Source organism: Crocodylus siamensis, chromosome 15, assembly GCF_052110815.1.
Source record: "Crocodylus siamensis isolate JL-2025a chromosome 15, ASM5211081v1, whole genome shotgun sequence".
Lineage (NCBI taxonomy): Eukaryota > Metazoa > Chordata > Crocodylia > Crocodylidae > Crocodylus > Crocodylus siamensis.
The window spans coordinates 16,358,399-16,383,657 of NC_143409.1; the positions used below are offsets into that span (position 1 = coordinate 16,358,399).

General features: G+C 40.6%; 1 long non-coding RNA gene across 1 annotated transcript in view; it reads right to left on the bottom strand.

The window, feature by feature from the left end:
* LOC149852156 (uncharacterized) overlaps positions 1 to 25,259 on the bottom strand; it is a 559,043-nt gene that overhangs the window by 31,403 nt on the left and 502,381 nt on the right. The window contains exons 10-12 of the long non-coding RNA XR_016439340.1: positions 24,150 to 24,667; positions 12,870 to 13,059; positions 11,741 to 11,795 (exon numbers count right to left, since the gene is read on the bottom strand). This is a non-coding gene — a long non-coding RNA (uncharacterized LOC149852156). The remainder of the gene's footprint in view (positions 1 to 11,740; positions 11,796 to 12,869; positions 13,060 to 24,149; positions 24,668 to 25,259) is intronic.

Consider the following 25,259-nt stretch of genomic DNA (forward strand, 5'->3'; position numbering starts at 1 on the left):
TGTATTAGCCCCAGTATGAAACTGAGGACCCCACGGTCTCTCAACTGAGGCCAAATACGTTTGTAGTGATTAGCAGATAAATTAGCAAAATATTCAGCCTATTAAAGTGAACACATTCTGAATGTAATCGGTTAGAAAATGAATTGTTTAACACTGATTGAAACACTAATGTGGCAGGATAGCTTACTCTCTCATAAAGTTTATATTAAAATTTCACACATTACGGTGGAAAGGAAAAGAAGGGTAATTAAATTAGAATAGCACCATTCACACTGTTACAAAGTAGTTGGTGGTCAATGTTTTTACTATAAACCCTTGTACTCTGGGTAGTATAGTATGGCTGTAAAAATTTGCCTTGGGATAAAATTAACAAAGTCAATAGCTAACAAGGACAATACCAGCAATATTTTTTTAAGCTGTGATTGAGAGAGAAGAAAAATAGAGTCATGGTAAACTAAAAAAATAAAACAGACATTTAAAACACTGTTTGGACTTGCATACTTCCCAAACAATCTGAAAGCAAAACTGAAGCAAGGAAATAGTTTGCATGTTGGAGCAAGAAATATTTAAGATTTCAAGTAACCTACTGGGTACTGTATATGCTTGGATAGTCATCTAACTTCAGTTTTGTGAGGACACCAGTTTACATGGCAGCTGGAGATTATTAAGAAAATAATGGCAGAGGCACATCTGCCATAATGCACAAAAAACAAAACAAAAGAACAGCCTTGCACTATCAGTTCAACTATTTATGAACTAAGAAAACTTTTTCTTAGAGAATGATAATGGTTCCAAGAATATTTTTGTTACCCATCAGGCAAAAATATACTTTTGGAGAGGATTCCAAACATGACTCAAATGACCAGTCAAGCAAAGAACACGGCTTATTAAATTGACAGTGCTAACACAATGGTAAAGAAAATGATTGAAACCATGATGACCAAAAAGCAAAAAATATGCATACTAAAAAAAAAGTTGGGTCAATTTCTGCACTGACTCTTGATTCTGCTTGTATTATGAACAGTAAATATTCAATATCCTTGTAGTGTAACCAAATCGCCTTACAACATTTGTCATTTTCAGATCAATAGACTGATTCTTCAGAGTAAGGGAAAGGAGACTTGAGCCTATCTAAGTGGGAAGATCAATTAACTCATTAGACTAGAATTACAAGCCCTGTGTAGGTGGGCCACAGTCAGCGTTCCCTCTAGGCTGTGTATTGTGTGCGGCCGCGCAGGCCGTGCAGCCTAGAGGTAACACTGGCCGCAGTAAAGTGTGGCATGCTCATAGGAGTCAAATTGCACACTAAATCTATGGAACGCTAACCAGTGTTAAAGTTAAAACATGCTGTGAGCAGTTTCATGTTAAGATTTAATGCTGTTTCTTGCCTGCACACCTCTGACTTGCCGCTAGAGGGGGAGCGCTAGGAGCGGTCCATCCTGAGATGCCAGCGGACTGCAAATTGTTCATTTGATCTGCATGAAGCAGACTGAAGTTACCCTAACACATGCTAGGTAGCAAGGCCCAGACCCTTGCTTGAAGTGGCATAACTTTGAGATACCCAGAGGGCACTCAGCACAAGTTAGTTAGTTAACATGTGGACACTCATGTTTTAAGTGCCCTAATGAGGTCTAAGTGTAATGTGTAACTTCACCCTTAGACTCTTCCATCATAGGGTCATAGTAAAGTAGGGCTGGCAGGTGGCACCTCATGTGGTTATCTAAGTCCAGCCCTCTGCCCAGGCGAGAGTCATCCCTGACTAAGCCATCTCAGTCAAGCACCTGTCCCACCTACTGAGTTATTTGTTCTGAACACAAAATCGGTCTCTAATTTATAACGACTGTTGGTGTCCATTCAAGAGAAGATGAAATCTGGAAGTATGAGGATAATTTGAAGGCTGATGAGACAGGGAAGGAAGCCAAGGCAGACTGCACCTGGCATGAGACAATGACCTTCTTGATGTTTTTACATGCTCAAAAGTTGATGACATCATGAGCGCAGAACTTGAGTGGCAGTGTGAAGGCATATTAATGTTTAAATGATCTTACTTTGCTTTTGGAAGTAGTTTAGCAGGAACATCATATTGTTCAGTACAGGCTGATTTGGTCTGTATCTCCAGCAAATTAGCTGGCATTTTGCCCTACCTAACCTACCTCTCATGCTTCCAGCTCAGTGCTCTCTATACTCCACTGCAGTCTGCAGCATAAGCACAGCTTGAACTAAACTTCCTGGGTTTCATCACTTTAACACATTTCAACTAATTTTGCATTTAATATGGATATAGACAGAGCAATTATTCTGATATCAAGTGATATTGGTATGATGCAACTGTTATATCCCCATATTTCTGTAGTGACACAAGTCTAATACAGCTGCTGCAATTTTCATCCTATTTTCTTCAGGGTCGAAGTTAGAGTGATTTAATTCACTTGTACTGCTACAAGATCATGTAGGTGTACCAGTTACAATGTGACAGCTGATGCATGCTCCTGAACAGCACTCCCCTGCATCCTTTTTAAGCAGTTAAAAGGTACATTTGCCCGTATCCCATGACAATATACTACACAGGAAAACTGGAAAGTAAAACATGCTACCACTTCCAAAGCTCACAGCAAACAGCTCTTAACAGAGTGTGAACTAACACAAGTAAATAGAGCAATGTTAGACCTGACAGCTGAGCACCACTGTGCTGTTTTACTAGGCCAATATATCCATCTGAATTCTACAAGTAAAGATGATTTTAAAGGAGGTACGGGAAGTCTATCCGGGCTTGAGGAATATGCTGAAGGGAACCAGACTGAATTGGGATAGAGAGGTCTAAAAAGGCATGGCTTTGTATTCATTCTTCATTTTTAGGAGCTGCACTATGTAATGTGGAAAAATCTACAGGAGGGGAAAGTTACTTGGTAAATCTGACAGTTTACCATGGAGTCATCATCACTTCACAGACAAGGAAGTTTTCAGGCCTAGAGAAGAGTTCATCTCTTCATGGATTTCTGACCGATCAGATGTCCCAAGGTTCCCAGGGGTCCATGCTTACACGGATGGCCCTTTCCCCGTTACCTGTTTGGTGAGTCTCTCCTAATCTGTGCCCCTCATACTGACCGCCTGCTGATAATGACACAATGTAACAGCCCTGTAACAGGGCTAAGAGCTGCTGCCCTATCAACTTGCCCGTTACCCTCGTTGGGCAAGGAGTTTTCCCCTCCTTTAAACCTCACCCTACAGCATGCTGTTAAATGGTACATTACTTCAAGAAGGAGGCTGCTACCCTGCCTCGTTTGTCTCTGTTAGCATTCACAGTGTCCACATATTCCCAAAATCAACATTGGGAAGGTCTCCTTTTTATCAGCTGGGTATGGCTCACTGGCATTGAGGGTATTGGCTTGAAGCATTGGACCCTCCACTGGCTTGCAATCCCCAAGTGAAAGGGGTCTGTTGGGAACTCCTCTACCTGTACACTCCCACCACTGACCTCCACTTGCTATCACCATGGACCCCAGGTAAGGAGGGAGATCTCTCGGGAAGAAACTCTGGACACTGTTCCCTTCAGTCTCTGCTGTAAGGTGTCCTCACAAACAACCGGGTCTTTGGGGTTTCCTCCCGGAAGTCCCGAAGTCCATTCCCGAACAAAAAAACAACACTAAAGTAAGGTAGAAAGAAAGTCTAGGGAGGGTTTCTGCCTTTCACCATTCCTTGGGGTCTGCTTCTCAGTGCCCCAGGGTGGTCCACCTCTTACTTCCTCTTCCTTTTTGTTGCAGTTTCTCAAGTCCTCAGCCAATTAGTGATGGTTTCAGCTACTCATGAGATGTCCCAGTCTCTTCCAGGTGCGCCCTATTCACTGTTATGTAGACTTCCAGCATGGCCAGGAGTTCAGGGTTCCCACATCTCGGGAAAGCTGCTGGTGCTCTTGCTGGGAACGCCCCCAGCCGGGAGACATGCTCAACTGCTCCTTGCCACTGTCCATGTGAATGTGGCAGCGGAGCCTGGGCGTAGGTCGGCAATGCCCGTAGCTGCTGTGACGACACAGTTCAAGCTCTTTTCACCTCTTTTTATTTGCCTGTTTTATCCCTTATACACTGTGCAGTTTAATATAAAATTATGATTCCTTGATGACTGCATGCACAAAGCACCCTACAGATTAGTTGCAAATGACTGACAGCATCCATATGAATTTCTGTTAATTGTTATTGGGGAATGTAAATCAAATAAAATAAACAACCGGCCCCAACTGTAATTAGCACCACAGTGATCTCTAAAATTGTTGTGCATGTTTTAGAAATAAACAAAAGGCCACTGTTTCAGGCAGACAAATTTGGATCAAGAACAGAGAATAAGATTAAATGAACTTCAGTGACAAACCACTTTAGTCGAGAGACCTGTGAGGAGGTGGAAAAGGCATTATTGTGAAATTGGTGGGCATCACCAAGTAATTTCCTGTTGTTTAAAAAATAATTCCCTGTTTGCCTAATCTGGTCCTTTCAGGAATCACATGCTAGAGACACCCACAGGCTTGTGTTGTAACCTTCCCTAATCCACCAGCACCACACTTTTCCTTACTAGACCATGGCTCATGGCATGGCCTATGCAGCGCTGTACTTCAAACTCACCTTACCACAACCCCTATACCATGCCCTGGAGTCAGAGAAATTAATGGAATCCAGCACATTTCAAAAATAACTTCTGGAAAAGTTTCAGGTCAGGGCTGTAAGCTGCCTAGAAATGAGAAAGCGGGGAGAAGACAACATGAGATGAACATTTTACCTAGGCAGGGCTAATGCTGTAAACCATTCCTAAAGAGCTGGGGATTGACCTACTTGCTCAGCCATAGATGGGAGCACCTGATGCAGTGGGGATATCTGTCTTCTGTAATGGTTAGGCAATGGGGTGGTGTCTACACAGCTTTGTTTTTCAAACTCACCCTACCACAACCCCTGTATCAGGATCCTGAAATAGAGGGCAGGGGGATCTCTATAGTGGACTAACTGAATTCTTCCACATCAGAGAAAGATCACAATGGAGGATAGAGGATCAGTGTCCATATTCTTTGTGCCACTAAAGCAAGACAAAGAGGAAAAAGCAGGGCAAACTATCTTGTCCAGATGTTTTCCGCACTGGCTTATTTAACCCTCTGGCGCAGCTGTGCTATGGTGAATTACTGCTACGACAGTTACTTGGTAAATGGAGCCTAAAAGAGTTAGCTAGTGGATGGAGAAAAAGCACTAGGAGTTGCTTTTATTTTATACTTAAATGTGAAAGCACAGCATAAGCCCTCATTGTACTTTGTTTCTGTGCTACAGAGTGCTCATAATGTAAAATGGGCTTCAGATTAAGGACCTGGACCTGTGTTAGAGCCACAGCACTGAGTAATGTCATTTTAGCATATTTCAGGCCGTTAAGGAGAGGTGAAGACACTACTGGTCATTTTTTAATGGTAATGATGATCTCATAATTAAATTACTTTTACCAGGAGCACTGGTTATCCACAAAACGTATCGAGTACTGAATAGTAACTGAACATTTTTGGAAGAGAGTATGAAATAAGGAAATAGAAAAAGGAAAAGAAGAGCAAAGAATTCTAAAAGCTTTAGTTATAAAGATAAATAAGAAAACATAAAACTATGAGCGAGAGGACTGTTGGTGAAGATCTCATGCAATAAGGCAATCCCCATGGGTTAGGGAATCACATATAGCACAAGTGACTCAGAAACATTCCTACTAGAAACATAGGCATTGCAATATCTGAACAGCTCCGTGGTCCCGCTGATCCTTTTTCCAGCAGTGGTTAGTATCTGCTGCTTCAGAGGATGGTATAAGAACGCCAGAGAGGACATTTTGGAATCTGGTAACATCAACTTCTTTGTATTTAATTTTTTCCATGTTGCTCTTACTGCATCCTAAAATCCTTCCATGCTTGTGACTACTGCCAATGTGGCAGATGTTTATAATGATGGGTCCCTAATGGGGGCTACTGTTTATGCTTAATTTAATTCACCTCATTGGGTACATGAAATTCAACTTGCTCCTTCCCTGGTGCATTCAGTGGCACTACCCACAATGAAATTCATCTACCACATTGGCCAGTCAACCAGTTTTAACTCATTCTAGACTTACTCATGGCTTGTGGAGTCTTGCTTAATTAAAGCTGAATTTTGTTTCTCTTGACCTTGCCATCAAGCAGGAAAGCCTGTCTCCCCATTATCTATGCTTGCCTTGCTATGCTGCTGCTAGTCAAAATCTTCTGTTCTGTTAAACAGAATAAACTCAAGATGGCACTAGAGAGCTGGAGAAGACTTTCACAAAAACTATAAATATTCTGTTGCTTAATATGTTGATAAACCTAGTGCTTTAGAGGCCTCGAGTGTTAATCTGCCCATCAGCCTCTCAGCAATTCCTATCTAAAATTAGCAACAAATACTTTTGTCAGTAGAGAATGTTTACTTGCAGTTGTACAGCTCCTGGTCTGCAGGATATTAGCTGCTTAAAATACAAGTATGCAGGCACTATCTAAGATCTGGTAACAGAAAAGCCAATACCTGCACGAAAACTCATGTATATCCCCATTTTGCACTAAATATAACATAATGGTTAGGGGTATTTTGCATGCTTTGGGCACATTGGAAGATATGCAACCAAATGCATCAAAGATGTGCAAACTTTTACTAGTAAAATGTATTTATAATTCAAAATACTATTTTTATAGGATTTAAAGAAACATGAGTCCATTTTTTAAATAAAGGAGGACCTTTTTTTTAAAATAAAGGGCATTTGCAAAATATTCGTTGAAAATTCTGTGCAAAGGGTATTTGCATAGAATTACCCTTTAAATCAAATGAGAAGTAGGATTTTTCTCTATGCCTGACAGGGCTGGGTAGCCTGTGTGTGCACTGCCTGCCATCCCAGAGGTGGCAGCACATAAATGATGAATGAATTTATTCACATTTGTACAGCTGTCTCTGAGTGCAGCAGATATGTCCAGTGTGCATTACATACACACCCACTGCATGCATGCTTACATGCGCACAAATACAAACTCAGATTTTACTGTCATCCTGAAGCCTCTCAAATGAAAGACATAACATAAGTTTAAAATCAAACTTAATGTTTCCATTTAATGGCTTTTCCTTAACGATTCTCTTGTAATGGTTATCTATGTATACCTCACCATTTTCTAGCCCAGGCAGCTCTTTGCAAATTTCTGTCTGCTTTAAGCAAAGTTGATCCAACCAGACAAAGGTGTTGCCCTTTTTTAAGGGCTTATCATTAAACTGAAGTCAGTGGAGCATATTCTCTGACCACAAGGTGTTCTGGATCAGAGCCATTGTTCCTGCTAAGACAGAAGCTAATTTTCACAAAAGAAAAACAGCATTTCCACAATAAGCAAGTTTCCTGAATAGTGCAAGTGCTAAAGACTTGAAAGCTTCTGTGCTGATTAGAAAATTTAAAAGGTGAAAATTTGAAGTTATACTTGTATAACTTCAAACACACTTCTGTCAGAGTCTGCAGCATGCAGGCTGCAGTGACAGACACGCTGAGAGCTCACACTTGCTTCAAGATCAGACAAGGGCACTGGGGTCTATGCTACTTTCACAATAATTAAAACAAAGGAAAAGGACCAAAGTCTGCTGGAGGTAGTTTCCACTCTTTCATTTATTCACTGCCATCAGGTTTTAAAACTCATCCAGGAAGTGACATGTGGGGACAGGACACTTAAACCTCCTGCCTTGAGAGAGACCTTCCTTCTTAAACTGCAGGCACCAATCACTGACACAATTGTAACAGCACAGGGCATGTCTGGTCGGCAGCATTTGCACTGATGCAAATTCCTACGCAAACACCTACCTCCCCCGCTTTCTCTCCCCCAGCCTGGCCCATTATGTACAACTTCTTGAACAATATTTGTTTGTGCAGCTGGTTGTCTGGTAGTCTGTGTGTAATTGTGCTGGCAGGAGGGAAGGATGCCATCAGATAGACATTAGCAGAGATGCTGAGACGCATAGCCCAGTGAGCTGAGAAATGCAGTCAGAAGGGTCAAGAGATGACTAGAGGGGTTGTGAGGCTCAGGCAGAGAGCTTGAGAGAAGCAGTGAAACTCATACCATAGAGAAACCCTCACACCCTGCTTTTTTTTATAATCCCTTGCAGTTATGGAACAAAAAAAAAGATGCATTAAAACAGTTTTCTCAGTTAAATCTGACAGAGTATCTTGATACTTCTTATAACTTCATTACAGAAGCCTTGCTACTTGTTTTGTCTGGTATATGCTAAACAGATCATTTCAGCTGTAATGGATAAAATGGAGTTACATGTGTGTCAGTAAGAGCATAAAAGGGTCTAAGATGGTTGGACTCCTGAGCTGAAGGGCCACTATAAGATGATACCCCAATTCTGTTGTGCTTAGGTTCACTCGTGCTACCAGTGAATCTGGCTCTTTATCAACAGTGAAATGCCACCCACATTTTTCCAGTCCAAAACTACTACTGAAAAATGTATTAGCTCCCAATGCTAGGCTCAGATACGTAATCAAACTGCACCCCCTTTCCACTCACACGGTTAATTTTTCCGTGCAGAAATGGCAAATGGGAATGAATACAACTCCCACATTTCAGCTCAGCCAACCTCCATAACAAAAAGGTGCACTTAAAAGCCCTTCTATATGCCATAGGATGAAATGGAAGTGAAACATTCCTTTAAAGGGATCATCAATCACCCTTATAAGCCTTTAAATAATAGTGTGTAAAATGGAAATACCAGCAACAGCAGCAATTCTAGGAGGGGATAGTTGTAAAACCAAAGGGAAGATGCAACATCCACACTAGCACTTCAAACAGTACAGAGATTAGCAATCTTAAAAAACTACGTAAGATTATAACACCACAGCCAATTGAACCACAGTAATTATGGTACATACTGCTGTGTGTATACACACACACGCACATGCAAATCATATGTTTATATGTAAATAAGTGTCCTGTTGGCTTTAATGAATGGTGATCAGGCCAGGCACAAGATACAGGCTAGTGCAATAGCTATGTTGTTAACATTTCTCTGTGCTGAAATGCTTAATTGCAAAAGTCTTTTTTGACTATTGTGTGCATTAAAAATAGCTCGAGAATCTGTTTGTATATGAAATCTTTCCACCCTCTCCAGGAGACTGGCCCATGTAAATGGTAATAAAGATTCTGAATATTAGCTCGCAACATGCATATTTAATAGGTATTTCACTGCTAACAAAACACTATCCATAAAGTGTGTATTAACTAATGTACATCTTTCTGTATGCTCCAGAAAAAAAGAGCTTTGGTTTATGCCTAGAGAAAAAGATGTTGCAAACCAGCTGAGAATAATTTGGATAGCGTTAAAATGGGAAGGAATTCTAAGTAACAGGCAATTCCATGGCTATTGCTCTTTAATTTTTTAAATGGTGGATGTCAAAATGCAAGGTTCTCTAACACAAGATTTCCACCCCCCCTTAGCAAACAATTATTTCATTCTGTTGAAAAATGAATGAGTTGGAAAAAACTGAGTTTCTCATGTTGTTTGTGAGACAGACGGGAACAGAAGGAAGCTGGCACAGCTCTGTGAAAATTAGGGGACAACTTTAGCAAAAGAACTAATTAATGCTGTAAGCTAAACGCAAAACAACACTCAGACAAGTGAACACTTGGGTTACAGTAGACTCTAGGGACAGCCTTACACATGATGAGAAACTCTGCAGCACTATGATGGGGGCCTGCCCCTCATCCATGCATCTTAGACCACAGCTTAACAAGGGGATGCTTGGAAAGAAGTCTGCCTATAGCATCTAGCCTGACAAATATGTCGACGGAAGGAACCAGGGCTTTTCAGATCCCTTTGCATTGCTCCCTTATCCTTTGCAATAGGTACAAGCACCCAAGCCTGAAGGTGCTCAAGCTGCCAACATATCACCATTCCTCTGGTTTTGATCACAAGCCTCTGTGCATTTGTCATATAAAGCTTCCTTAAAATGAAATGACTGATACAACCAACAGAGTACAAACGATCCACAGTAAATGTAAGGAAAGAAATGAAAACACCTTGCAAGTTGCAGCTGTACACAGAGGTCTCCCACGCTGCACAAACAGGCTCTGCCAAGTGATCCAAGCAACCAGACTATACCCCTAGCAGGTGAAAATGTGTTTTGAGAGGTGTGATATCAATTAAGTGTCTGCAACAAACTAGGCAAAACTCCTAAAAATAACCCTGATTAACTAAACACAAGAGATTTGCTTGTCAGAATTGGGTAACACCTTGCTGTAACACATTTGGATTTAATGATTACCAGTAACTGATGTTATCAAGATACATTCTGAAATGTAAGAGTCCATAATTACCAGATGCCCTCTGCCCCACAACTTTTTCTTTTTTCTTTTTAATTATACTTTTCCAATATGTAGTTTACTGAATATACCAAAGATAGAGCACACCAGCCAAATATGAACAAAAATCTCATGCATGTGTTCTATCCCATGCATGCAGCAAGCAAGCTGTACCTAATCAAAGGCCAGAATAAGAATCTAGGATACTTCTTGTAATTAGTAAATTAACCACTCTAAATTTGCAAGGTTGTAGTCAAGCACTGTCCTTCCAGGCAGCTATTTTTCATACTTTCAAGTCAGCGGAGCTAGATGGGATAGCTTAGGATATGGAAGGAACTTGGCTGAAGTAATTTCACAGCCATTGGCTTTTCTCTTTGGCTAGGGACAGAAGTTACATATAAACTGGTTTAAGTGATAAGAAACTGATTTAAACCTGTAACAGAACAGAAATTCAGTGCACATAAACCAGTTTCAAGATGGCCAAAACCGGTTTGAGATAAACCTGGTTGAATGTAAAGACTTAACCAATTGAGGTCAAACCGGTTTATTGAACTTGTGTCCCAGACTCCTTCATGGTTTAATTTAAATCAGAGTCCTCCAGCATCCCAATATGCTCTGCAGCCCTGGGCTGGGCTGCGCTGGGCTGGGCTGTCTGTTCCAGCCAAGCAGGGTTGGCCCCGCCCCTCTCCTCCCTAGCCGAAGCACTATCACTGCTCTGGCTGGCTGAGAAAGGGGTGAGGGTGAGAAACCTTACACCGGAGTGTTGCTGGGTCTGCCTGGGGACAGCAGACCTTGCCAGGCATCCCCAGCTCCCTCCCCCTTCACTGCTCCAGACCCTGGTAGCCTGAGGGGAAGCAGGGGTTTAATCCCTCCATTGCAGAGGGGAGGGGGAGGGAAGCACAGGTGCTGATGAGCTCTGCTTGTGCACCTGGGGCTGCAGCGACCAAACAAGTGAGTGGGGGTGGGGAAGGTGGGGACCTCTGACAGGGGCTGCTTCCCCTCTCCCCCTCCATACAGACTGCAGCTGGGGCCCCTGCAAGCCAGGGTGGAGGTTTAAACACCTCCCCAGTCATACTCAGACCTGCCCAGGCCTGGCCACACCCCTTCTCTCAGCTTAATTTCTCTCTGGTGCCCCCCAACTTCTGGCCTGACCCACTGCTGGCATGTGCCTGCATTTCTGGAGTCAAAAGTTAATGTCTATTCACTTGCAAATTGGTTCAGTCTACGCAGGTTAGACTAACCTGCAAAGATTGAATCAAACCAAGCTCCAGCATTTTGAATGTTTGTCCCTAGCCTCTGAGAGCTTATAGAAGTCAGCTGAGGTCTCAGATGATTGAAAAGAGGGCAAACATAGTGCCCAATTTTAAGAAAAGGAAAAAGGAGGATCTGGAAAGTACATACCTTGATATCTGGAAAAATCATAAAGCAGGTCCCCAGGGAATCTATCCTGAAGTACCTATAGGAAAAACAAAATGATCAGGACAGCCAGCATGGGTTTCCACTGAGCAAGTCATGCCTGACCAACCTTATTTCCTTTTATAAGGTAACAGGCTCTGTGGATGGGGGAGAGCCTGTTGTGGATGTGATAGACCTTGACTTTAGCAAGGCTTTTGAGCCCGTTTTCCACAACAATCTCATTACTAGACTAAGGGAATACAGGCTAGTTAAGAGTACTGTAAAAGGTAGCTCAAGTGGTCATCAAAGGCTCAATGTCTAAATGAAAGAAAGTATCAAGTAGAGTTCCCCAGGGCTTTCCTGGGTCCAATAGTATTTCACATCCTCATTAGTTATTTGGATGATGGGACTGAGGGCATACTTATCAAATCTGTGGATGACAAGTTGGGTGGAGTTGCAGAAATTGAGAAGGGTAAGGCTAGGATCCAGAATGACCTGAATAGATTGAAGATATGGTCTGCAATCAATCAGATAAAATTCAACAAGAACAAGTGCAAAGTCTTGCACTTGGGACAGAATAATTGCATGCACAAACACAAACTAGGGAATAACAGGCTAGGTTGTAGGGCTAAGGGGTTGCAGTGGACCATAACCTGACTATGAGCCAACAGTGTGCTCTGTTGCAAAAAAACCTGACAGCATACTGGGTTGTATTAAATGGAGTGGCACTTGCAAACCAAGGGAAGTGATTCTTCTGCTCAGTTCAGCACTAGTGAGGCCTTATCTGGAGTACCATGTCTGGTATTGGGTCCCACACATCAAGAAGGATGTGGACAGATTAAAGAGAGTCCAGAGGAGAGTGGCAAAAATTATTAGAGGCCTGGGAAGCATGTCTTATGATGAAAGGCTGAAAGAACTAGGGTATTTAGTCTAGAGAAGAGATGATTGAGGAGGATTTGATAAGTCTTCAAATACCTAAAGGGCAATGATGGAGAGGATGCAGACAGACTATTCTCTGTGGCCACAAGAGACAGGACTAGGAGCAATGAACTCAAGTTGCAGCAGAGGAAATATAGGTTGGAGATTAAAAAATGCTTTCTGACTATGAAGGCAGTCAAACTTTATAACAGGCTACCTAGACAAGATGTGGAATCTGCATCTCTGGAATTTTTCAGGACCAGACAGACACTTGGCTGTGATGATTTAGTCAGGAATGATCCTGTCTTGAGTGAAGGGCTAGATAGACTAGATGATCTCATGAGGTCTCTTCCACACCCAGGCACAGCACAGGACAGGATAGGGTTGCATGCATTTCTTTTATTTATCTGTAAAGAAGCCATATGAAAAAGTTTACTCTGGTTATGAGTCACAAATACAATGAAATTATTTTGTAATGTCCAAATGTTCCAACATAGACAGTCCAAAAGGCAAAATATCACTTGCTTTTTCCAAAAGTTTTTGAATAGTTATAAAATTATAAGAAAGGCCTGAATTGTGGGATGCACATACTATGCACACGGGTGTAATCTGATGTCAGTTTTCTAAAATTCTTGAAATTATGTTCTGTTACCTTAGCTTAAGTCTAGGACATAAGTAGATTTATTCTAGATTTTACACTTCTGTAACTGGGAGAAGAATTTGATCCAAAGTATTTCCATCTGTACCTGATAATGGTATCTGAAGTACTTTATTTATGGTCTTAAAACTGAAAAGCATATAAGAAAAATGTGGTGGACAAGCAGTTCACACAGGATAGAGTTAGGAATGCCTCAATAAAACTGGAACAAATAGAAGCAGAAATGCATAAAATAATTTTCAAGTTTAATGAAATTGTACAGTAAGAGACAAACTGAGGCAAATGGAAAAAGAATGAAATGTGCATTCATGTAATCTGACTGGTTTAGATTTAAAAATAAATGAGAACTGTGATATTTTCACATACCCTCAACACCATCAGAAGTGGGAATAATGTATTGTTTTAGCTTTGCCCATGCTATTTACTTTTAATTGGCCTGTTCAGTGTGTGGTCTATAGAGCAGAGACTCCCCAAGTCTAAAATGGTACAGAAGTCAGTTTTGTACAGATGTACACCACTTCTCAGCGTTAAGCATGGGAAGGGGAAGAATGTAATGGTAGCAGCCTAAAACCCCCACAAGAATACTGATTTTGACGTGTTGCTACCAGAGAATAATAAGCTTCTAGAGCAATGGTGCTGAACCTCCAGCTCATGGGCCAGATTTGGCCCATGAACCCTGTCATCTGGCCTGCAGGGCTCCCCACAGGTCTGAAAATTTGGCATCCAGGAAGCGGTGGCAATTAATCCTGCCACCACTCCCCCACCATCAAATTTTCAAGCCCCATGGCCAGGTGACATGGACCCAAGCACTGGATTGAGTCAGTGTGGAGTGTGGGGATGGTGGGGTCCAATCTGGCATATGGGCCCAGCACTGGGGCCTGATTCAGCATGCGGGGCTTGGATCATGCGCCAGGTTGTATCCATGAGCCAACTCCATGCTGGATTAGGCCCACAGATCTGCAGGTGGACCCTGCATCACTCATCTGACCTGCAGCTCAGAAAGACTACGCACCACTTTTCTAGACAAATTAGTCAGATTCTGCAGAAGTTTTTTTCAAGGTTCAACCTTGCTATAGGAGGGACATACTTTTTACTGAAGTCTATATGACAGTTGAAAAAACAATTATAGGTTACTATTTTCTACTACATTCTACAGGACTTTCCTATCAGGCATATAAGAACAGACAGGGGAAGAGTTACTGTTAAGAAATAGAGTTCAGGATCCAGGGAAGGAAGGATGGAGAGCAGCAGAGTAAGGACCCAGGACTTCAGAAAAGCAGACTGGATCCCCTGGGAAGCCAGACTGAGGGGAGAGGAGTCCAGGAGAGCTGGCTGTACTTCAAGGAAGCCTTACTGAGAGTGCAGGAACAACCCATCCCGATGCGCAGGAAGACTAGCAAGTGTGGCAGAAGACTCTTCAGTAAACTAAATCACAAAAAGGAAGCTTGAAAGAAGTGAAAACTAGGACAATTAACTAGAGAGGAGTGTAAGAGTATTGCTTGGGCATGCAGGGATGAAGTTGCAGCTAGCAAGGGATTTGAAGGATAACAAGGGTTTCTAGAAGTATGTTGGTAGCAAGAGGAGGATCGGGGAAAGTATAGGTCCCTTACTGAATGGGGGAGGCAGCCTTGTGACAGACGATGCAGGAAAAGCTGAAGTACTCAATGCCTTTTATGCCTCAGTCTTCACAGGCAAGGTCAGCTCCTAGACTAATGCACTGGGCAGCACAGTTTGAGGAGGAGCTGAACATCTCTTAGTGGTGAAAGAACAGGTTAGGAATTATTTAGAAAAGATGGACATGTACAAGTCCATGGGGCCAAATGGTACACACCCTAGGGTGCTGAGGGAGTTGGCTGATATGATTGCAGAGCCACTGGCCATTATCTCGGAGAACACCTGGTGATTGGGAGAGGTCCTGGATGATTGAAAAAGGGCAAACATAGGGTCCATATTTAAGAAAGGGAAAAAGGAGGATTCAGAATGACTCAGACAACTTGGAGGATTGGGCCAAAATAAATCTCATGAGGTTCAACAAGGACAAGTACAAAGTCCTGCCCTTAGGATGGAACAATCCCATGCACTGGTGCACGCGGGGGGCTGACTGGCTGGGCAGCAGCTCTGCAGAGAAGACCTGGGGGTTACAGATCCTGGGCTGCATTGGTAAATGTGTTACCAGCAGGTCAAGGGAAGTAATTATTCCCCTCTATTCAGCACTGGTGAGGCCACATCTGGAGTACTGTGTTCAGTTTTGGACCCCCCACTATAGAAAGGATGTGGACAAATTGGAGAGAGTCCAGCGGAGGGTGACAAAAATGGTTTGAGGGCTGGAGCCCATGACTTATGAGGAAAGACTGAGGGAACTGTGCTTATTTAGTCTAGAAAAGAGGAGACTGAGTGGATTTAATAGCAGCCTTCAACTAACTGAAGGGGGTTCCAAAGAGGATGGAGCTGGATTGGAGATGACAGAACAAGGAGCAATAGTTTCGAGTTGCAGCAAGGGAAGTTTAGGTTAGATATTAGGAAGGATTTTTTCACTAGGAAGGTAGTAAAACACTGGAACGGGTTACCAGAGAGGTGGCGGAAGCTCCATCCTTGGGGGTTTTCAAAACCTGGCTAGACAAAGCTCTGGCTGGAATGATCTAGTTGGAGATGGTCTGGCTTTGAGCAGGGGGCTGGACTGGAGACCTCCTGAGGTCCCCTCCAACCCTCATTTTCTATGATTCTATGAAATGTGGAACAGCTGTGCTCCTTGCCATGAAATTATTTTCCAAAACCACATACAATATTTGCATTTATGATTTAGTTCCATGAGGTGCTCAGATCCCAAAGCAATTCAAAGGAATGATCAGTATCTCACAGGACTGGGCCTGTCTGTTTTTTAAATTTGCTCTTAAGAGCATTTATGTAAAAAAAAAATGGAGTGAAACAATTTACTAGAATGAAATATGAAAGCAGATAATTATTAACAGGAGATCAATGTTCTGCTTTTTAATTTCTTCATATTCCACCAGCAACATATTATTTACTTACTTTGATTTCACTTTGTGCATTCAATTTCACATCATCATAATTACCTACTGGGTACAGAGATCCAAAAAGGATTTTAAAAGATGTCCGTGGTTTACATAATGTGTTGAATGTGCCTATTTATGTGATTAGAGTGGTGGATTAATTTGCATGGTAGTTATTAAGATAGTCTACAACTAATTTATATTCTTATATTTTCAGAAACATTTATAATCAGTATCTTAATGAAAAAGGATGTATTATTTCATTTCATATATCTTTTGTTATTGTTTTTCATAATTTCAGGCTGGGTGTTGCATTGATTTCAAGCAGAGGTCATAGATGTAAAACCCCGGAGACAGGTCCCAACTGTAGAATCATGGTATGTCAAGACCTCAGAAAGATGTTACATCTACTTTAGTTGCATCATTTACATTCCAAGGCTCCTGGGAACAATAAATAGGAAATTGGTAATGTTAAAATACTTGTGGAGAAATAAAATATTTTTCTTGGCTATGCATCACAACTAAACAACAGAGTCCATTTTCTCGTAACTGGGCATGGATCTAGTTTGCACCGCAATCACCGTACTTGCATGAACAATGGTAATACATATATGCACATATGAATGACTAATGTATTTGCATGACATATTTGCCTTCATTGAATGCACAATCATGGTAATTACCCACCTGCATTTGAAAAGTCTGGAAAAAAAAATAGTTCCCAGAGAGCTAACTGGTATCTCACAGATGTAGCAAATGGCAGGAGCTGGCTGTATGTGTTCTCCCTTTCTATTTCTGTAAAAACAAACTCTTTTCATGGAACAACTTCTGTTTCTATGTGGTTTGCAATGTACTCTTATTCCTGAAAAAGATACGTTCTCACACTTTATTAGTCAAAAGTGTAGAGGCTTATTCCTAAAAATATTGTATACATCCATAGTAGACAGTGGACATAGTTCTGCTGTGATATACGTCCTCCCATTAACAAGTGGCAAGACCTTTCATTAAATCAGCCTACTTAATTGTAAATCGGCTTTTAATGAAGAGCTCAGCAAACCAACAATCCACTCAAAGGAAAAATAAGTATACAAAAAGCATCACAGCCTACTGAGAGACACAATTTAGTGCCAAAGAATTTTTTCAAAAGTGGGTAAGGTGAAACTCGGCCCAGAATTTCAATGCAGCTGGGAAAATTTACATCAATTAAGGTTTTGGCTGTAGCCTGGATCTGAATTTCTCCACAAGGGAGATAGTGGGGTGAGGGGATTAGTTCTTTCAGAAAAGACTCACCCTCTACCCAACACTTGAACATTTTCATAAGCATGAGGAGGAGTAGGCTCATTAAGTGCTGCAAACTGAACCTGCCACGCTTCACGTAGCACCAAGGATCATTACAGAGGACACTATTAAAAATGCCATATTCCTCACTACACAGACTCCTGCGACAACTTTGATATCTTCATATGCTTAGAACTGAAGATAACATTATACAAAAGGAGGGCATCCTCCATAATGTTATGGACTGAATTAATGTACAATGAATAATGATATACTCTGATTAAAGATTAAGCCCAGTCACATGCAATACCAGTAAAGATTTTATAAATTAAATCTCAAAAAATAGTTATGATACACTTGTTCCCAGAAGGGGGAATATTGAAAACATATGACATAAACCCACATGATGGGTTTATGATGTCAGTTTTCCTTGATGCTTGTAAACAGAAAATTTAAATACTCCAGCACTGCAAACCTCCTGAAGATTAAACCATTGCTCTACTAAACCTCATGTTGTCTACATGCCATTTTATTTTATACTTGTAATGAGATACTGTGAAAATGCAAGTGAACTTGACCTCGTGCTAATCTTTGAGATCATGGAATGATCTCTGCTTGAAACTTCCTCACATTTCCTTTCATGTGCCAGATGAAGACTGAGACCAATCAAATAAAGCAGCGTGTCCTGAAAGCTTGACTCTCAGCTGTTGAGACAGTTAACCTTGACTATGGAAAATCACACAATCTGTTTTCTTTGCAGACTTACAAGTGCTATATCACATCATATGACACTAATTTCCCACTAGTGCATACTTTGCAGTCGACAAGTGCTAAGCTATGATTAAAAATTCCAAATGTAAGTAAGTACCCATCATTTAATTGCGTTTAATAAGTACCCATCATTTGGTTGCATTGGTGACTGCAAGAAAACAATCAGGAATCTATCAGTTTCAGGAAATATTCATCAAACCTCTTCATAGGTGGTAGGTACTGCTAAGACCTAAGTGAGGTAAATGGGTTAGCCTTCTCAGGGCTAGAAGATTGAATATAGGCTTTAATTCAATTCATGTAAAACTAAGATCGCTTTCAAATATGAAAAAATAATGAGCACATTGATCAAAACTCCCTGAATATCCTGTGATCCATTTCACTAACTACTTGAGAAAATTACCAGTTTATCAATAAATTGTTGAATACCTTTATTCTGTATGATAGCTGTGTTTAAGAATTCATGAGAGGCAAGTATTTCTTATGGTGATATATTTTATTGGATCAACTATGTAATTGGGATAAAGTTAGACAAGCTTCTGAATGCAAGACATTCTTTGTCAAGTGTCTGATCACCATTGTTTTGGGCCAACAATGCAGTAGGATACAGGTAGACATTGACAAGCTTTCCAATGCGAGAGATTCTTGATGAAAGATTTGATGAAGAATGTTTTGCACTCAGAAGCTTATATACCTTTATCCCAACTACATAGCTGGTCCAATAAAAGCTATCACCCTAAGCAATCTTTGCCTCTCACAATTTCTGTAGCCATAATAATCATGGCTTACAGCATCACTCTTACATTAGTTTACGCATTTGCTAATTTTATTGGATAAGTAATAATTACTGTTAGCTAATTTCAATGTATAACACCTACTGACTTACTCACTCCTTTTTTGGGGTGGGGGGTGGGAGGGAGAGATAGGAGGAAGGATTGAAATGAGTAACATGCACATACATTTTGCTTTGTTAACATATGGGTTATAAGTTTACCACATTAGGAGTTCCACTGGATTCACTAGGACAATTCACATGCATGGTTACTCATACACACTGCTGATTGCAGAATTCAAGTCCTTAAAGACTATTACAAATTCCCTATGCTTTTGTAACATGCAATGTAAAAAAAAAAAAAAATCCACCAAGAGGTCATTAAGATAAAATAAGAAAAAACTTACCCCGAATGATATAATACACACATGTATAATCAACCAATAACAGTGAACTAGCTGATTAAATATCACATATGGCCAATCATGATGTCAGCAATGGAATAAGTTCAAGCAAATACAGAATCTTAAGCATGGGAACCAAGTTCTGACAGAGGAAACATCCCTTTTCACCCCTTTAAGGAAAAAGGGAAAACCAACTGATCGCACAGGGCACATCTGTAACTCATTCATTCCCTAATCTGATTATAGCTTAGAAGTCACCATTGCCCTGCGTTTTCCTGTATGCCCCTACAAACAACAAGAAAAAGAACAAATAGCAAAAGAATATTAAATGGAATCCTCTGTCTCTCTCTTTTTTTCCCCATAAAAGAGCACATTAATTTCAACGAAAACACAAGCTAAGTAGAATAGCAGCTGGCCCTTAAATATATGGAAAAAGAGCAGCAGCTTTACTGCCATAACAATTTTCTTCAAGACATTGCAAATGTTCGTGGTAGTATGTGCATGTGTTTCTCTAAGGAGGTGCTCTGTATTGCATATGTGTGAAGCCAAGACAAATGCTAGAGCTTTTATACAGCAACAGAGAAAATGGGCTTGTAAAACGCATGCAAATGGAATGCTGGATAAGTCACCACATTGACTACAGGTTCCAATATCTTCCACAGATTTATTCCTCCCTCTTGAAATATTTTCAGAGATTTTCTTTTTAGGCGACAGCCAGCAATTAGACATATGATTTTTTTACATTAGGTACCCATATGATTTCAAAAGTGTACATGCAATCACCATGATTACTTGACAAATGAGTAGAAACCTGAAAAGTGATAATTAAGTGACCTTGCACATGCAGATCTCTGACTTGCACATACAGTTGCCCTAATTTCTATATCTTTTGCATATTTTTCACTTCTGCTGAGAATTCTATGCCCTAAAGTTACTCAAGATGGGCAATTAAATCTCGTTAGAAGTGTGGCTCTCAAATTATGATATTAAAGTCACTAAAGTAAGATTCAAGGAGATGTGATTACAATAATTCATATATATTAATTAGTACATTTTAAAGATGAAATTTGTCACGGTATTAATTTATGAAAGAAAATGATATATTTAAATTTAATAACAACATTAGGATATTAATTTGGATACTGTGGCACATTTCAATTTGGTTTTCTTTCCACGTTCTTATACCAGCTGGAAGGAAGGAAGGAAGGATTGACCTACTAAATTCTGCTACAGAGGAAGACAAAAACTCATATAGTCTGTTGTAATCTGACCATGGGGTAAAATTTTTGCCTGACCCCCAAAATGGCAATTGTTCTGACCATAAACAGATGGGCAAGACCTTCTAGCCAGGAAGCTCCAGGTTTATGTCCCAGCAGGAGGAGTATGGCATCACAGTCAAAATCCCCAGCCTTAGCTGCAGCCAACACACAGTGCTTCTGAGGAAGGTGAAAGAAAAACCCTTGACACACGTAGTAAAAGGGCAGGGGGAAATATCGCTCCTGGCTCCAATAATAAACAAACTGAAATAATAATAGCTTTTACTTTACATGTGATAAGTATTCATACTACAGTATCTCAATTTTATTGTGGGGAAGTTGAGGCAAAGTGGAACCAATATATTCAAAGCCCATAGTAAATGGGAGAGAGTGGAAATATCATAAAGCAATAAATGAATAGGCCAGATGGTGAAAGGAGGGATTCATAAAAGAGCAACAGACCGGAAATTTGAAAATGTGCAGGAAGCACCCACAGAGACAAAGAAGACATTTTCAAAAGATGGCAAAACAGCTTACACCTGCTTCCTGTCTCCTCTCAAGCCTGCGCCACTAACCCTCTCATTCTCACTGCCTCTATAATCACTTTTCCAGCCTAAAGAAGTTAGGAGTTGGATGTTGAAAAGGGGAGTTTGTGAATCTATTCATCTCTCAATAGTGCCTCCTTTCACATTGAATGGGGCATAGTATTTGTAGCTTATAAAAAATGGTGAGGAGCTACATAACATGGAGAATTGGGGTAAGGAAGGAACATGGTGGGCAAACCTTGGGGGTTCTAGACAAATAAAGAGGATACAGGATAAAACAAGGGTCAAAGTGAAAGGGCAATGGAGAAAAACTAATTCACCCACAGTCTCTATTTGAAATCTAACGGCTTGTCGCTTACCGGTCTCTTATCCATCTTCCTCCAAATTCTGTTTTCAAATTGCTCGCACTGAAGTCGAAGGCAAACTTTCCAGTTAACTTCTTGAGAAGAAGCAGGCCTTTATCCCAGACAAGGTATACAGGGAACACAAATGTGCAAGTGTGCCATCCATAGGGTAGGTTTTAATTACTTGAACTGGGCATGCAGTGGCACAGAGGATGAAGTCAATGATGCAAATAAAGGCATATTAGGCCGTGTGCGTCTTGTACAAGAAGTTAAGATTTGATCTGCTTTCTGCCTTTTAGGACTTCACGTAATTGTTTTTTGGGGAAGCAGGAGGGAAAATTTTTGTAAGATTCTTTATTCCTTGAGTATGATTTTTTTAATTTATTAAAATCATATTTTTTATGAGAATACTTAGTTATCTAGCTTTCTGCCAACCCTCCATTTCAATAAATTCTGCAATTAATTTTCTGATAGTACACTGAGATCAACACTTATTCCACTGAGAAGAATCAACCAAGTTTAATAGCATCTCTAAATATCGACAGTGGCCTTCTTCATGTATAATGCCATACAGAGTAAATACATAATGGTTAAAGATTTCAAGAACCTTTTGAAGTGGAAAAGCATGGAGGTGCATCATCATTTTTAGTTATCTGACATTGCAAGGATTATTTCTGACTTGTATTCTTCTTCATCAAATTCAATGCTCTAGCTCCAAGTTGTGTGTTTCAGGAATACGCCAGAGCAGTGATAGACAGTTCTGCCTGCTTTCTCCCTGAATTTGCTGTGTGAAGTGGATTCTGTCCTTTTTCCATTCGTCACCATTTAAGTTCTGTACACATTCGGCAGCAAATCAGAGCCACGCATACTTTTGCTTGTATGTGAAACTTGCATGCCATTCAATTATAGAGCTGTAATTTTAGGAAACTGGCTGTAAAACGTGCTCAATGGTGGAGATATTTATTTATTGTGGAGAGTAATTTATACCAAAAAGACACTCAGAATGTGGAGATGCCACATTAACAGAAACAGTTAAGATGCGTTAAAATTACAGTACTGTATAGATGATCTGCTGTAACTGCTTCATGTATTACACTTCAAGCAGAAGCTAATAAGTCCGTTTTTATGCGTGCTCTGTGATGCGGTGCTGGGCACTTTAATAAGCGAGCCGCGTTACTTAAAAGCATCCATGTATCACATATATCAGCACCCCCATGTGTCCCTGCACTGAAAAAATGGCAGTGGGGCACTTTGAACTAAAGCTCAGCAAATGTGTTTTATTTCAAAGCACTCTGGTGCCATGTTTTCAGTACAGGGATGCATGGGGACGCTGATACATGTGACGCAGAAGGCTTCCGGAGCGCATCAATTTCCGTGCTCCAGTAAACTCAGTTAATCGAGTCTTCTCCAACACACCAGGTTTCCAGCGTGTCAGAGCAGGCTCTCTGCACATTTATAGGAGCCCTAAACTGCTGTCAAGCTATACCTGTTTCATTTTGGCTTAAAGTGACGGTGCTTTAACTACTTTCTACTGGTACAGGAGTGGATAGAGAAACAGTTATCTCAGTTCTGTTGACATTTGTTCCTGAGAAGTGACTTCACCCCCTTCCCATTTAAAGAGGTAAGTGTTACATCAAGCCCCAGCTTCAAGTAATTTAGGAAGTGCAGAATGAACACAGCATACTTTTGTAGTTAATTTTGGGAATCCTATGCATGATGCAATTAGATTGCTGTCATGAAAAACACACAACAAAGCTGAGCATAATTACTGGACAGCTGAACTGTTGAGTCATGGACCTGTATATTTAAATAACTACATCAGAAGGATTTACTGGACTCAACTTAAAAAAAATCCATGCATCTGTCAAAAGCAACAGCCGACAATAAGTGGGAGGATGGAAGAAGTGGCAAAAATTAAGCTGATATTCAAATCCATGACAAGTTGGGTGCTATACTTGTCCTTTTGTCAAGCTGATAAATTAAGTTTTTTTCCAAAAAACATATTCCTTCTTCATCGTAGAAGTTTTGTGTGATTTAGTTCTGGACTATATGAATGGATCTCATATATCTGTGTAAGTACTAGTTAATGTATTGGGAGAAAGATGTTACAGCAAATGTACTGGTTTGCAACTCAGGAAACAGGAACTGCCCATTACCTAATACCAAGCCCCCCTATTCTAGTTCAGATCCTCTAGATAATACTAGAACATAAATAACACTTGCACCAAATTAAAATAAATATATTTTGGTAAAAAAACAAACAAAACCCAAGGGTATCAATTTTACAGATACATACACTGAGGTACAGAGTTTACAAAACTTGTCCAAGATGAGGGAACCACTTAATGACAACGTTGGAAGATGAAGCAAGGAACACTGATTCTCTATTTAATTTGATTACTATTTACATTTTATCTTTGCTATTAGTGATCTACATACAATGCTCTCATTCATTACATACCTTCCATACACAGATGTTTCTTGGAAAGATAGACTCATTTCCCTCCAGGATGCTACTTGACGCCTAATGTCATTTGCTGATGCAAAAGCCATCTCCCTTCCATTGCAAATGATGAATGTGCTACATGATTTCTGTAGTAAAAGAGGATCCAAGCAGCTTTATAGATTTTTTTTTTTAAGTAGTGCTGGCTTTGAAGTTCAGATGCAAGCATATGCCTGGGCAGTGACTGATAACCCTACAGAAAGGCTTCCTTTGACTGTTTGCTTATTTTCTTATTTGGTTTTGCTGTTAAATAGTCTCTGCAGTATGCTCCAGAATTCAGGTTCTGAAGAATTGCTGGGACAATGTGTATCAGCTGGATAAGTCCCTTTTTAATTAACTGACTCCCGCTGTTGTGATTTGCTCTCAGCCTGCAGCAACAAGGCCACCTTGCAATCGCTCCTGAATGACTCCTGAATGGTAACACATGTAGGATAGGAAATTATCGCTAGCTTCATGTTTCAGGAAAACCACTGGCCCTGGAAGAAAGAAGCTCGTCAACAAAAATCAATGTCTCCTTTTTTGTTGGGGAAAAATATTGCAAAACCTTAACTTAAAAGCAGCAGCATTTTTTTTCCCATTATGTCTTGGATCATATGTTTGCTTTTATGCTGAACCTGTTACATAGAGTGGCCACATTATATGCTACAACATGTGCTTGGATGCGTGCAGGTGGGATTAAATGCGAAGAAACTGATGGCAACTCCAATTTAAGAAACACAGCTTCCTGCACCCCCACATAGTGTCAGTTTGAGTCACTGATGATCCTGCAGACACAATTTTTTAGTTCGTTAAGGCACCAGTAGTGCACCCAAAGTCAGCACCTGGATACTGAAACCAGTACTTAAGTATGTGTGGCACTTATATCAAGGGAAAAAATCCACTCCGAACCCATGTGTATGCCATGGAGCAGCAGTGGGATGCACTGAGTGGCTGACTAAGTTTTGACTGACAAGAAAATGTGTTGCACCTTCACATTTCTTTACAATGGCTGCGTTGAGGTTTTCCATTTTGTTTTCCACTCTCTTATTTACTACTGGTTCCCTTTAAAAAGGACAAATGGAGCTTTCC